This window comes from Typopeltis vanoorti, chromosome 2 (assembly GCF_054136105.1).
Source record: "Typopeltis vanoorti isolate ZY-2024b chromosome 2, IOZ_Tvanoo_1.0, whole genome shotgun sequence".
Lineage (NCBI taxonomy): Eukaryota > Metazoa > Arthropoda > Arachnida > Uropygi > Thelyphonidae > Typopeltis > Typopeltis vanoorti.
In genome coordinates, this window is record NC_143550.1 from 53,604,625 (window position 1) to 53,618,754 (window position 14,130).

The 14,130-nt window shown below is 34.1% G+C and overlaps 1 protein-coding gene across 4 annotated transcripts in view; it reads right to left on the reverse strand.

The window, feature by feature from the left end:
- Hyccin (PI4KA lipid kinase complex subunit hyccin) overlaps positions 1-13,148 on the reverse strand; it is a 335,986-nt gene extending 322,838 nt beyond the window's left edge. For 3 of the 4 annotated variants that reach the window (XM_090411361.1, XM_090411331.1, XM_090411339.1), the window contains exon 1: positions 12,774-13,082. The gene's annotated coding sequence lies outside the window, so the exon portion shown is untranslated. The other variant, XM_090411355.1, reaches the window with a different exon arrangement.
- Between the last annotated feature and the right edge of the window lie 982 nt (positions 13,149-14,130).

Below are 14,130 nucleotides of genomic sequence, written 5' to 3' on the forward strand. Positions count from 1 at the left end.
TGATCTTCCCCACTTGTGTAAGCTGTCTGTACAGATACCACATCCTGTGCATATCCTATTTAGGCTTTTCCACATATGACGTGGAAGCTCAATCCCTTTCAGATTTTGGTTGGAAAGGATATACTTGTTTATGTCTGGTGGTGATTTTTCTTTCCAAGTTTCTAGCCATTTCGAGTTAGCATTGAAATTGCTATTTACTAGTTCTTCAGCCAGTATTAGTGAAGGCTGTCGGGGTTTAAGGCAATTCATATTTATATATGGGAGGTTTTCAAATATTGGCAACAGGGGATTGCTATTTATTTTTTTTTGTACTCTTTTAATAGAGCATCTTATCTGCGCAGGTTCGGTGGCGCAATATTGCTCAGAGTTGGAAGTCAGTAGAGGGGAGTGGATTTGACAAAACCTGTTATTGTCCTCATCGTTGCATTTATTTGCATGTCAAACATCTTAAACATCTCAAATCATCCCCTTCCCTCATTTTCCTATTCACAAGGTCTTTGCAAACTGTATTTTCTCGATCTTTTCACATCCCAAAGACCAGTCACCACCTTAGTCTTCTCTGGACCATTTCTAATATATCCTCATCACCATGACACCATAACTTTATTTTGCCACACTGTATATCCTAACACACAAGTGAATAGCAATATATAAAATCAAGTCACTGGCAAAAGGTGGGGACTTTCTACATGTATTAAATCAGTTGTGACATTAATAACAGTAACACACTATATCAATCATCATGAGCAACTTACAGGTAAAGGGATTTCCCTTTACCTGTAATGCAGCTTTTCATAATATAATTTTGCCTTCCCTGCTATTGCTGTCGCTCTTACAATGGAGACATACTCTAGAGGTTACTGGCTTGTATAGAACAATTTGCTTTATCCTTTCCTATTTTCTCTTTTTTCTTTTCTATTTGATTTATCATTATCAAATAGGAAAGAGAAAAGAACAGATCTCATTCTGGCTTTAGTTTGGAAACTTAAGTATAGAGATCTGTCTAAATATATCCTTAAGCTCTGGACTGTATGTCCTGAGTTCCTTCCCTTCTGAAACAAGGAAAAAAATATTTCTGTGTGATATATATGCCATATTCTGAGTGTAAAAGAATACTTAGTTGTTTTATAGATATATTCCACATATGAAAGGTTATAAAATAAAAGATTAAAGAAAATGAAGGAACCTAATGTTTCATGAATAAATGGAGGTTCTTGTCTGGAGAAGACTGTGATGGAGGCTATTCAAAGAACTGAAGTGAATAGAATGAAAGAAGTGAAGAAATAAGTAGTTTTGGTAAGTGTAAAGCTGGACAGGAATGGATGTTGATTGACTGCTGCTGATGTTCTTATAGCCTTAGAAGAAAGGTTGAGGAATAATTGCCAACTCAACTGCATACTATTCCTGAAAATTACAGAGCATCAATGTATGAGAGAGAGAGAGAAATTTGAATGAATCTATGAGAAAGCAATCATCACTTAACCAACTACCAGTCAGTCTTTACAGCAATAATTACATGGATGCAAAATGCTCATTGAAGTTGAAATAACATGGATATAAAGCATAAATTAATTGATATATTTGATCCATATGCACATTTGTGTGGCTGATTAGACTGTCCTCTTCTGGTAGCATTGAACAATGCAGGGAGAGATATTTGCACTACACCAGATGTGTAAACAGTATTCCAATGTTAGACATATTTGGTATTTATGTAGTGGTAGCAGTCATACAAGCAGTCTTTTGACTGTAAAAGGACATTCACATTTTCATTATTTTTTTTTTGGAGGGGGGGAGTGGAGGATGAAGAGATTGTGACCTAGATATTCATGCCAGGAAAGTATAGATATGGGAGGAATATGGAAGTCATATCCATATTACTCCTGAACAAAAGTCACTGTATTTTGGTGAAACAGGATAATTAATTTCAAATAAATATCTTGATATGTTTTTTATATAAAATAGAAACTTAAATTGTTAATAAATTTAAACGAACTGGATCTTTGCATGATAAAGACACACACATATATATACATAAATAAAAGCACTGCACATATAGGGAGGCCATACATCACCCACACCAGCTGTCATAACTTCTCTTGAAATCATTCAAACTAGTTGCATTCAAAACTTCAAAAGGCAAAATTTTTCCACTCACTCTCATTCACAGTTCTATAAGAGAAAAATCTAGCTCTCATCCCTTTTGTAACTGCACATAAACTTAACGTCCACAGATGCCTGTCCTGTCCAAGTTCCATATAGTGAAAAATTTCATGAACTGATATCCAATAACATCCTCTGAGAAGTTTAGAGATTTTGATCATATTATCTTTACTCCTGTCTACTGGACTGCAGTCCACATACTCTCAATCCATCCTTTTCCACAGCTTCTTTATCCCCTTGGAACCAGACCAAATCTGTATTCAGTAGTCCAAGTGTAGTTATATCAAGGCATTGTAAAGAAGGCAAAATGACTTCCATATCCTTAAATGTCAATGTTCATTTCAACATTCAATCTGAAATCTTGAAATATGATAGTATTATAAAAGTTCTGCAGAGGCTACATATGTAATATTTACATGGCTCCGTGTAGTCGCATGACTCATTGGGAAGAGGTCAAACTTGCTACAGATAACATACATCAAACCTCATCGTGAACATATTCAGCAGTAGTGCACTCACCCCACTGCAGCAATGAATTCCATTCATTCACTAATCTCCATGAAAAAATAAAAATAAAAAGTTCACTTTCTTACACAACCTTTATGCAGTTTCAAGGGATTATCTTTTCATTTTGCTATTTCCTGTTATCCTATGCAATATTTCTGAAAGGCAATGCTCTTCTCATATTTCTCACACATATCTATCACCACTTTTCCTTCTGTCTGGCTAATGAGTTCCTTCAATATGACCTCATACCCAACATTCAAAATTTCTGGGACAGTCTTAGTCATCTGCGCCTCCATAGCAGAATTGGAAGAACAATGGTATATTGTGCTCTTCAATTGGAAAAGGCCCAAGTTCATTTCTCACTGTGACAAATCTTTATAAAGTTTTTTTTTTTTTTTTAATTGAAGGTGAGTTAGCAAATCTCATATGGAGGTAGCAGGGTTTTTCCCCCCTCCAGGAAACTGGATATTTCATCTTGTGGCTGATTTGCCTTACAGGCAAATCTGCCACAAGAATACATGCAATTTACAGACAAAAATATACTAGTGGTAGTACTGAACAGTAGATGGCATTATCTGTAGATGGTAGTATTGTGTGTAAAGTAGCATGCCCTCCTTTGATGAGTCCTTGCAGGTGCCATGTAATAATCTCAAACACTAATCATTAGTCTCCTTCTCACCAAGAAATCAAGGTGATGACATTGTGCACAGAAATATAAATACAGCATAGTCAGTGTCTTATATTGTAGTACTACTACTACCCTTCCTTATGCCTGCTTGTCAGTGTTCTATGCATTATGATAGTACTTTTGCAATATGTCCACTGAACTTCAACTCCTATCTACCAACATGCTGGATCTATTACTGCCTTCACATCCAAGAGCAAAGTTCCACCAACAAAATACACCCCATTCCATCTTTTCTGTGAAAAGTTCACGCTTTTACAATTTGAAACAACTAATATATTCAGGGTGTTGGGAGATAGGAGTTGAAGTTCAGTGGACATATTGCAAAAGTATTACCATAATGCATAGGACACCGACAAGCAATTCAATGCAATTCTTCTGTAATAACATATCAGAACTCTTTGCTAGTATGCTCAAAAATTTAGCATCAACAATTGTATATCTCCTCTAAAACTATGAACTATATCAATATATATATGTACTCTGTTCTGTAGCTACTATTGATATAGTAGCTACAGAACAGAGCCTTGTTGCCCTCGTCTTTTGAAACACTGCACCCTCTTGCATAACTTACTGGCTTCTATCAGCCAACTGTTCCCATTAATGAGATATCCATCCCTATCCTATGAAATATCAACAATAGTTTGTCATTCAGTATTCATCAAAGGCTTTGTAAAATTGAGAAAAATCTGCAAAATCATTATATGTCTAATTCAGTAATCATCCTGTACAAAATGTAACTGGCTTACTGAAGCAAGGCTTTTTTTTAAGGAAACTCATGCTGTTCTATGAAAATATTCGTATTTTCATCAATTCAATTTATAATTTCTGAAACAGCTTCATCAACAAGGCACTACATGAGCTGGCCTACAGTTCGCCACCGCTGACTTTGATTCCCTCTTAACATGCGGAACAATTTATCCGACTCTTCGGGAACTATTCCTATTGCCACTCTTCTTTAAACAACTAAGGCATAGGCACTGTTACATCCCCTTAATATATGGACAATATTCTATGCAATTCCACAGATTCATTAGCATCAAGCTTATTTAAAATTTAAAACACATCACATTTCTGAAGTGCCAGCCTCTCTTCCTTCCCAATTGTATTGAATACTACTTCCAATCTCTAATCTCCCCCCCCCCTCTCCTTCCAGCCAACATGAATTTTGAGAAAATATTTATTGAACATTTATTTCTATCGGATCTTTAGCAAATGTAATCTAGCCTGCCATTCCAGTGAGTCTTTCATACCTTTTCTTCTTTTAGCCACATAACTCTAGAATTACCTAGGATTATTTTTTGCTGCTTCTGTCAATCTCGTTTCATATGAAAATTTCTCCTTCCTCAACACAGCTAGCACTTTCCTAATCAACAATTTCAGCAGCCCCCCCCCCCCAAACATTGGAGGCCAACATACCATGTCTAAATATTTAAGTTATAAATCAAGTTAAATTGTTAAATAAAAAAGTGCTATTACATCCTGCCTTGATAAATATACCCTTATTAAATAAATCAAAAAATGTGTAAATCTATGACTTATGACTAAAAGTCAGCAAAATATCAAAGATGACTGAAATTTCATTATTATTGTGCATGTCTGGGCATCCTGCTGATTGTTGGCTAACAATGTATGGATGAGTAATAAAATAAAGATATACATAATTCATAAATTATATATTTATTCCTCAAAATTTTCCATAAGACTGAATCTTTCATTTTTCACTCTTTGTTAATAATTTATGCGGCCCTCTAAAGTGCAGGAGTTCTGGGAAGTGGCTTTCTTGCCTGGATTTAAGGACAACACAGATTTTCATTAGGTATCTCTTCTATAATATTCTCTGCAGCACTTGCAGAATTTCATGATGCAATCATTCCACTCCCACTGCTAACTTCAGGAATACATTTTACCATTGTCATAAATAATTTTGAGCCAAGTCACAGACAATGTTGATTCCCCTCTGTTTCAATTGATTGCATCATTTGTTATAATGAGTTCAATACATCTCATTTATTCAGTAAAACTTACACCTGCCAAGCCTCCTTTTTTGTATGCTGTGGTAAAGTATTTTCCCCAAGTAAATTAATTCAATTTGCTTGTACGTACATATTTTCTGCTTCAGATCAATGTTTATAAACTTAGTCCCATTGCCTGATTGTCTCTCACCCAATCTCATTTGCCTAAACATTTTAGAATCACAAGCTCGTCAAGTTTGGGAGCTAAATAAAGTGTCATTCTATTTTTCTTCAATTAAAACAACTTACTATTTGATTCTGAATAGAGATGTGCAGCTTTCTCACAAAACCTTTTACTTCTTAATTCATATCTGACCACTAAAATGGCCCACATACCATTATAGGATCCTTAAGTACTTCCTTGGCATTTTATTTAATTTACATGTTTTAGTCTTGAGAATGGTTGTTCTATATGTATTGGTATGTTTTGATCTGTTACATATATTCAGAACTTAAAATTCAAAATCTCAAAGTACTATAAAAAGTATCAGAGATGATAAAGGTGACAGGAAAACTGAAGATAAAGATATTCTAGATGGTTGGCCGAGTGGTTAGTGTATCCACTCTCCAGCCAAAAGGATGCAGATTCGAATCCTGCTATGGGCATGAATGTTTGTGATTATCTATGAAAATACTAGTGATGGTTGGCAGTAGATGGCGTTGGTTCACTGAAGTTGGTGAATTGAGTGGCGGAGACAGTTGTAGAGTAGGTGCCCTCCCTCGATGAGTCATTGGAGACTCACTGGAGGTGTCACGTAGTAGTAGTAATAATAATAATATTACTTTGAAAGATTGCTAAACGAAACAAGCAGTGTTAGCATGATGGTAGAAAACTGCCAATAGGAATACAGTCAGGAATACTTATCCATACTTGAAGTAGAAAAAGTCATCAAAAACCTGAAATGTGGAAAAGCAGCTGGAGTAGATGAAATCTGGCCAGAAATGTTCATATATGTAGATATAAAAGTTTTACAGTGGCTGCATTACTTAATTCAGAAGGACTAGTCAGAGAGTCGAATTCCAGATGATTAGAGCAAAGCTCATAGTACCCATCCATAAAAAAGGGAAATAAAACTGAATGTGAGAATTGCAGAGATATTTTCCTACTGAGCTGTTCCTGGTAAGATTTATGCAAGTATACTTGAGAAATGGCTGAGAAAAATTGTGGATTGGAAGCTTGGTGAAGAACAAGCTGGAATCAGGCCAAATACAGGTGGTTGTCAGGATCAGATTTTCACTTTAAGACAAATTGTTTAGAAATCTTGGGAATATAACAAAAATTTGTTGATCTGAAAAAGACATATGACAAGGTGCCATGAGGATAGCTCTTCAAAACACTACAGCTATACGGTGTAAATGGGACATTATATCAAGCAATAAATAGTCTCTAAGCTGCAAGTCAGCAGTTTGACTTGAAGGAGGTACAGGAAGATGGTTTGAGGTAAAATCAGGTGTGCGACAAGGGTGCACATTATCTCTACTATTATTAATTATCTATGGGACCACATTATGACTGAAAGTGGTATTAAATCTGATATCAAAATTGGTGATGTTAATTTTAGCATTTTATGCAGATGATGTTATACTTCTGGACAAATCCAGTACAAGTCTGCAAGATTTCCTGATCAAATTGAATAACTATTGCAATAAATTTGGTATGAAAATCAGCAAAGACAATAAAAATAGGCAGAGACATTCAAAATATCAACTATATCATGAATGGTGAACCCATAGAGCAAGTAAAACATTTCAGTTATTTAGGCACAATTTTTAGTGAAGATGACAAAATAAATATGGAAATGGACAACAGAATTAATAAACAAAACTTATTCTTATATAAGACCATCTGTTTAATACAACTATGTACAAGAACGCCTACTAGATTCGCTAGCCTACTGTCTAGTTTTGTCAAGACTAAAAAGGCGAACAAAAAAATAATAAATGTAAAAAACGAACTAATATAGAACCATTTACAGTACACCAAAGTAGTAGTACACCAAATTTAACAGCTCGTGTGACAATGTGTGCATGTAGCGAGATGCTTCAGTTATTATTATGAATGCACGTTACATAGTTTTTAGCGTACTGTAGTTCCACTAAACTTAATCAATTAATCAGATTTTTCCATATATCTTTTAATAATGCTCCTTGATTTCGGTTGAGGTTGTTTCCTGTTCGTAGGCCTACTGCTGCTTCTTTGAATATTCTGGATCTGTAATCATCCTCTATATATGGCATTGAGCTTTTCCCAGTCTATCACATGGTTAGAAGTTGAGAAGTGATGTGCCAAGCCTGAGGTATCTGCTCTGTTGTGATTAACATCCCCAATGTGTTCCTTCTGTCTAATTTCCAGGCTTCTTGAAGTTTGGTTAATGTAGGAAAATCCACAAGTGCATGGTATTCTATAAACACCTGCATATTTCAAAAATGGAACATTATTTTTAGATGATCTTAAAAATTGTCTAATGGTTGTAGTAGGTTTGAACACAACTCTGATGTTGTAAGGCTTTAAAATTCTAGCTATTTTGGTGGAGACTGAACTAACATAGGGGATGACAATGGATGAAATGTACTGAGTAGCTATTCTATGTTGTTAGAGGTTATTTTCATAAAGCAATTTGTTGATTATGTTCGAAAGATAACCAATTTGAGAAAGCGTTTTCACTATTTGAGAAAGTTCCGTACAAACATCTTCATCTGTGACTATGTTTTGAGCTCTATTCTGTAACATATATTATTATTATTATTATTTTGACACCTCCAGGGAGTCCAAAGACTCATCGAGGGAGAGTGTGCCGACAGCATCGAACGATTGGATCCCTTTCAACTACTATATGAATGATGCTTTTGTGTATGATGATGATGGCTGGAAGTAAAATGCAGATACCATCCAGTATCTGTTGGCTTTTTATATATAGTAAGTTTAAAATCATCATTCTCTTGTCTTTTGACCAGAATGTCTAAAAAAAAAAGTTGTTGATTGTTTTCCAATTCCAAAGTAAATTTGATTTTGTTATGAAGTGAGTTGATTTTATTTAAAAAAACAAGTAAGCTTTCTATTTTTTCTTTCCAAATGATAAAAACATCATCAACATATCTCCACCAGATTGATGGTTTTGGAACAATGTTGGCTAGAATTTCATTCTCTAGTTTTTCCATAAACAAATCCGCACATGGTGGTGACAGGGGACTGCCCATGGCCAGACCCTCCAATTGTTGATAAACAATGTTGTTGACTTTAAAGAAATTGGACTTCAGGCAGTGTTCGAAGAGTTGTGTGATATCTCTAGGAAAGAGATCCTTTATAATGTTAATGACCTCCTCAACTGGAATGTTCGTGAATAAGGAGACCACATCCGAACTGGCCATTATGTCTGTTTTTGAAAGCCTAATGTTCTTGAGTTTCTCAACAAAGTGTTGAGAGTTCTTCAAATAAGACTCTGTTTGTCTGATTTTTCCTTTAAGTAGGCTGGCAAGGTGTTTTGCTAATAGATATGTGGGGGAGAATCTGCCATCAACGATCGGACGCAGTGGAACTTCTTTATGCACTTTGGGAGCACCATAGAGATGAGGTGTTATTGGATGTGAAGATTTAAGTTTTCTTTTTAACTCTTCAGGCCAACTATTAATATTCCGAATTAGAAGGTTTGTCTCGTTATGGTTAGTCATAGTTGGATCTTTGTTAAGTATTTTGTACGTGGAATGATCTGATAGTAAATTATTGATCTTACTAATATAATCTCTGGAGTTTAAAATGACTGTGGAGTTCCCTTTGTCCACCTTAGTAATTATTATATCTTTGTTCCTTTGCAAGTTGCAAATAGCCTTTCTATCGTAGGGAGTTGCGTTTAGTTTGGGTGGTTTTGCTGTGGCAAGGATGATAGTGCTTTGGCTAATAGGCTAAAAGGTATTTTAATGTTATTAGCTATTGGCTAAAGGCAATAGCTAATAACATTAGCTATTGCCTCCGGGAGAGGATAAAAACCTTTTTCAATACCACAAATTAAGTCCATTTTTGGTATGTGTCTGGGAGCAATTGAAAAGTTGAAACCTTTCTTTAGAATTTTGGATTCTTGTTTAGAAAGGCAGTAATCTGACATGTTAAAAATCACTCTATCATCTGGGAGACAGTTATGACAATTGTATTTCTTCTTATAAAGTTCTTCAAATTTTTTTATTTCAGTAATTTTGTTAGACTGAAAAGTTTTTTCGTAACTATTTTGTATCATGTGGTCTATAATGTTCCAGATTAAGTAGTCTAAAATGTTTGAAATATCATCAAAATTGTTTCGGCATTTAAGGTCAATAATGTTCAATTCATACCTGATGTGCTGGATCCTTTCCCTGAGTAGCACAAATGAAGTCTTCTGATAGATCCTTTTTGCATGTCATCCCCTATGTTAGTTCAGTCTATCAAAATAGCTAGAATTTTAAAGCCTTACAACATCAGAGTTGTGTTCAAACCTACCACAACCATTAGACAATTTTTAAGATCACCTAAAGATAGCGTTCCATTTTTCAAATATGCAGGTGTTTATAGAATACTATGCATTGTGGACTTTCCTACATTGGGCAAACTTCAAGAAGCCTGGAAATTAGACAGAAGGAACACGTTCGGGATGTTAATCACAACAGAGCGGATACCTCAGGCTTGGCACTTCACTTCTCAACTTCTAACCACATAATAGATTGGGAAAACAGCTCGATGACATATATAGAGGATGATTACAGATCCAGAATATTCAAAGCAACAGCAGTAGTCCTATGACCAGGGAACAACCTCAACCGAAATCAAGGAGCATTATTAAAAGATATATAGAAAAATCTGATTAATTCATTAAGTTTAGCAGAACTACAGTATGCTAAAAACTATGTAATGCGTATTCACAATAATAACTGAAGCATCTCGCTGCATGCACACATACACATGAGCTGTTGAATTTGGTGTACTAACCGTTGTAAACAGTTCTTTATTAGTTCGTTTTTTGCATTTATTATTTTTTTGTTTACTTTTTTAGTCTTGACAAAGCTAGACAGTAGGCTAGCGAATCTAGTAGGCGTTCTTGTACATAGTTGTATTAAACAGATGGTCTTATATAAAAATAAGTTTTGTGTTTATTTATTAAATATACAAAGACCAAATATGAATAATCTTAATGGACAGAGAACAAAATTAGTAAAGTTGGTATGATAAGAAGTCAACTGATTAAATTTATATGGAATAAGAAAGAAATTAGTCAAAACACTAACTTAGCTATATACAAGACAATGTTCAAACCAGTTTTTAAGTTATGAATCTGAGACCTGGGTTAGAAATAAAACACTTGATCAAAGACTGGAGTCCTCTGATATGAGAGTCCTGAGAAAGATTAGTGGGGTAAATGGATGGCATCAATAGCAGTATCACAGTAAAATTGAAAATATTAGGAAACTTGCCATCGTTAGCATTCAGAAATGTGTTAGTAGATCTAATCTCAGATGGTATGATCACTTAGAGATTGGAATGAGAGGAAAGATTAGCAAAAAATAAGTATTTTTTTTCCAGGTAAAAGACCAAGAGGAAGACCAAGATGTACATGAACTGATACAATAAAAAGCACTTTAAGAGATTGAAATATAAGATCTGATAATGTTGGAATCTTCACAGATAAGAGATTAATTTGGAGGAAAATTGTTGATCGGAAGTTAGTAATGGTTAAATTTTTCATCTAGTGCTATCATAATTATCCTGTACATCCCCTGAGGGTGCATATCAGGAATTTGATGATGATGAAATTCAAAACTTATGTTCATCTTTTTACTTAAGCAAATTTTATGATTTTCTATTCAAATGATTGATTCACAGTTGCTTTTTATTATTTATTTATTTTTCTTAGATAATCCAGAAACTGGACTTTGCTGATCAAACATGAAACTTTTCCAACCCACTGCAGACCTCCAGTAAATAGGGTGGTAGCTGCATATACCAGGTGATTATCTTCATCTTAAGACAGTATTCAAATTCTGTAATGTATACCATAACTTTCAGATAATACAAACGCTTGCCGACGAGTTGCCTACTTTGTATAATCGCAGTTTGCCTTTCAATGCATTTTCTATAATTTAAACACATTTGTCTACAATGTTCTATTAAAAAGTATGTTGATATCCATGTGAAAACCATTCCAAGTGGGAGAAAACTAACTGAGCAGGGAATAAATATTCGTTCGGATTAGTTATCTGTAATGTTATCAGTTATTTTATTTTATCCTGTTCCCTAGAGCATCACTAGGTTTTGTGTGGCTAATATTCTTTTGGCTTCAGCTTTATTTACTTAATGTTACGATTATCTGACTTTGCAATACATCAAGGAAATCTGCTGAAAAATTCTGGTGGTTTTTTTTTATCTTTTCGTCATGACGAAAAGATAAAAAAAATGCAATCCAACGAAAAACCAAATTTGAGACTCTGGCATTGCATCATTTCTACTTGATAAGCAATATCATGTGATATGTAACCTGTTTTATTGCTGTGGTTCAATAAACAACCAAAATATTATTATCGCAATTTCGTTTTGGTTTTCTTCCATACATAAAAATGAAAGATTTGTGTAAAAAATAATAATCTTGATTACAATTTTGGTGAATCTTTTATTACTCTCAAAATTATTTTTCAAGGAGTTGAAAACCTGTAGCATTTCATATTATTAGCATTTAAACGCTAATATTATTTGTAATGCACTGCTATTAGCAGTGCATTACAAATATTTCTTACGATGCGAACCGAAATATTTAATATTTGCAGAGAGATTATTTGATAATCAAAAGTGATGAATTACAATTCAACTTGGATGACAAAACAGCCTTTTATCAAACACGTCTTCTGATAAAAAGTTTAATCACACGAACAAAAAAGAGAAGTTGTAAACTTTTTGCATGCATGAAAGATGGATTTTGTTTCATTATTTCGTGGAGAAGGCAAGGCGGAAAACAACTTTCTCACGTATAGCAAATTGTTTGTTTTCGCTTTCTCGCAGTATTGATAAGCATTACTTCCATCCTTGTGAAATATATGAAAGAAAAATTTGGATATAATAAAAGGAAAATCTTGATTCATTCTAATGAATCAAGATTTCTTCTTCTGTGAAAATCTGAAGAGTAAAGCTCTATATTAAAATTAGGGAGCATACATCACTTTTAAAATTACGTCAAAATATTAAGTTCAATCTAAAAAAAAATATTAAATATTTGTTACCGGCATCACGAGAATACTGTACGGAAGTCCTAGTGGATTAAATGATTTTTAAGTGACGGGCCAAAACATAATTGCTGATAGAAACAAAAAAGGGCAAAAAAAAAGTATATTTCGAAGGATTAGCTGAAAAAGTGATCCGTACATAAAGTAAAATAAAACTTGGTGCTTACTTGTGCTCTTCAAGTTAATACGACAACTGTCGTGCTTGCTTCGTAAACCAGCTGCAATAATCCGGTGAGAATCTTGAATTGTAAAGATTCGTATAGAAGAGTGAGAAAATTTAGAGGAGCAACTATAAGGAAAACATCACAAAAACGTCGGTATATGTCAGAATTATAGGTCAACACCTACTCTTCATAATTAAACTACTAACAGCTAATAATCTTATAACATCAACACGTTTCCATTTAATCCTGATCATGTGTAATGTAATTCGTATATCATTAATTAATTTTACACTTAACGATTAAGAAGATTCTCTACACATACCACAAACTCACGAATAACTGTCTGGTACTACCCCCCATGATAAGATATCATTCATGAGTTAACACTACCGCCACCTATTGGAAACAGATTTTATTTGTAACATGCAAAAGGAGAAAAAAATTACAAATGGTTTTAAAAAAAAGTAGTATCAACAATACAATGTTCTGTTACAACATGGTAATTCGAGCAAAATTCATGTGATCAAGAATGAAAAAATACTAAAGGAAGTCTTTTTGATTACATGAATACAGTTGACAGACTACGATAGATTTCCATATGAAGAAGAAATTCTCTCAGCTATTTAGAAACATAAATAGAAATCCAACGAAGAACTTCATTTTATAACTTTATGTTTTTTTATACGACAGTCATATAAATTCTTTTAAACTGTTTTTTTGTTGTTGTTTTATCCGATAAAATACATTGCCTTCTTGTTACTCCAGTATCCCGGCAACATCATAACTATGCCTTTTCTGCTACTCTCGAAAGTAACCTTGAATTTACTTTTAGGAAAGTAAATTCAAGTCAATTTATACAGGCCTCCCCTTTTTAATTTTCTTCGGGTTTTCATTATCTTCAAAAAGGACAATATTGTTGTGTTCCTTTACTCGGGTTTTCCGCCACAATCTTTCGGAATTTATACGACAAGATATTTGCACCATCGTGTTCTTCCAATTTGTTGCAGGAAAGTTATTAAAACTGCTTAAAATTTTAACTCCAGCCCAAAATCTTGAAAGTTGGGTATCATTCATCAGAGATCAGTAAAAGAAAAGTGCTTGACTCTAATTCTGAAACCAGTGCTCTACTTAAATTTTTGTACTGTGCCAATTTTATGAGAGAGAGAGAGAGAGAATGCAGGGCACCTGAAAGACTTTAAAAAATCACTACTTGCTACTTGAAGTACATTTGTAGTGTGCATTTTTACATAGCACTATCATCCATGTTGTTACTAACTTTATTTTGGGAGAACAGTTAAGCTTCTGGAGATGATGCTACATCTCCAGAAGCTTATGGAGAACCTCACAGGTTGGAATTTAG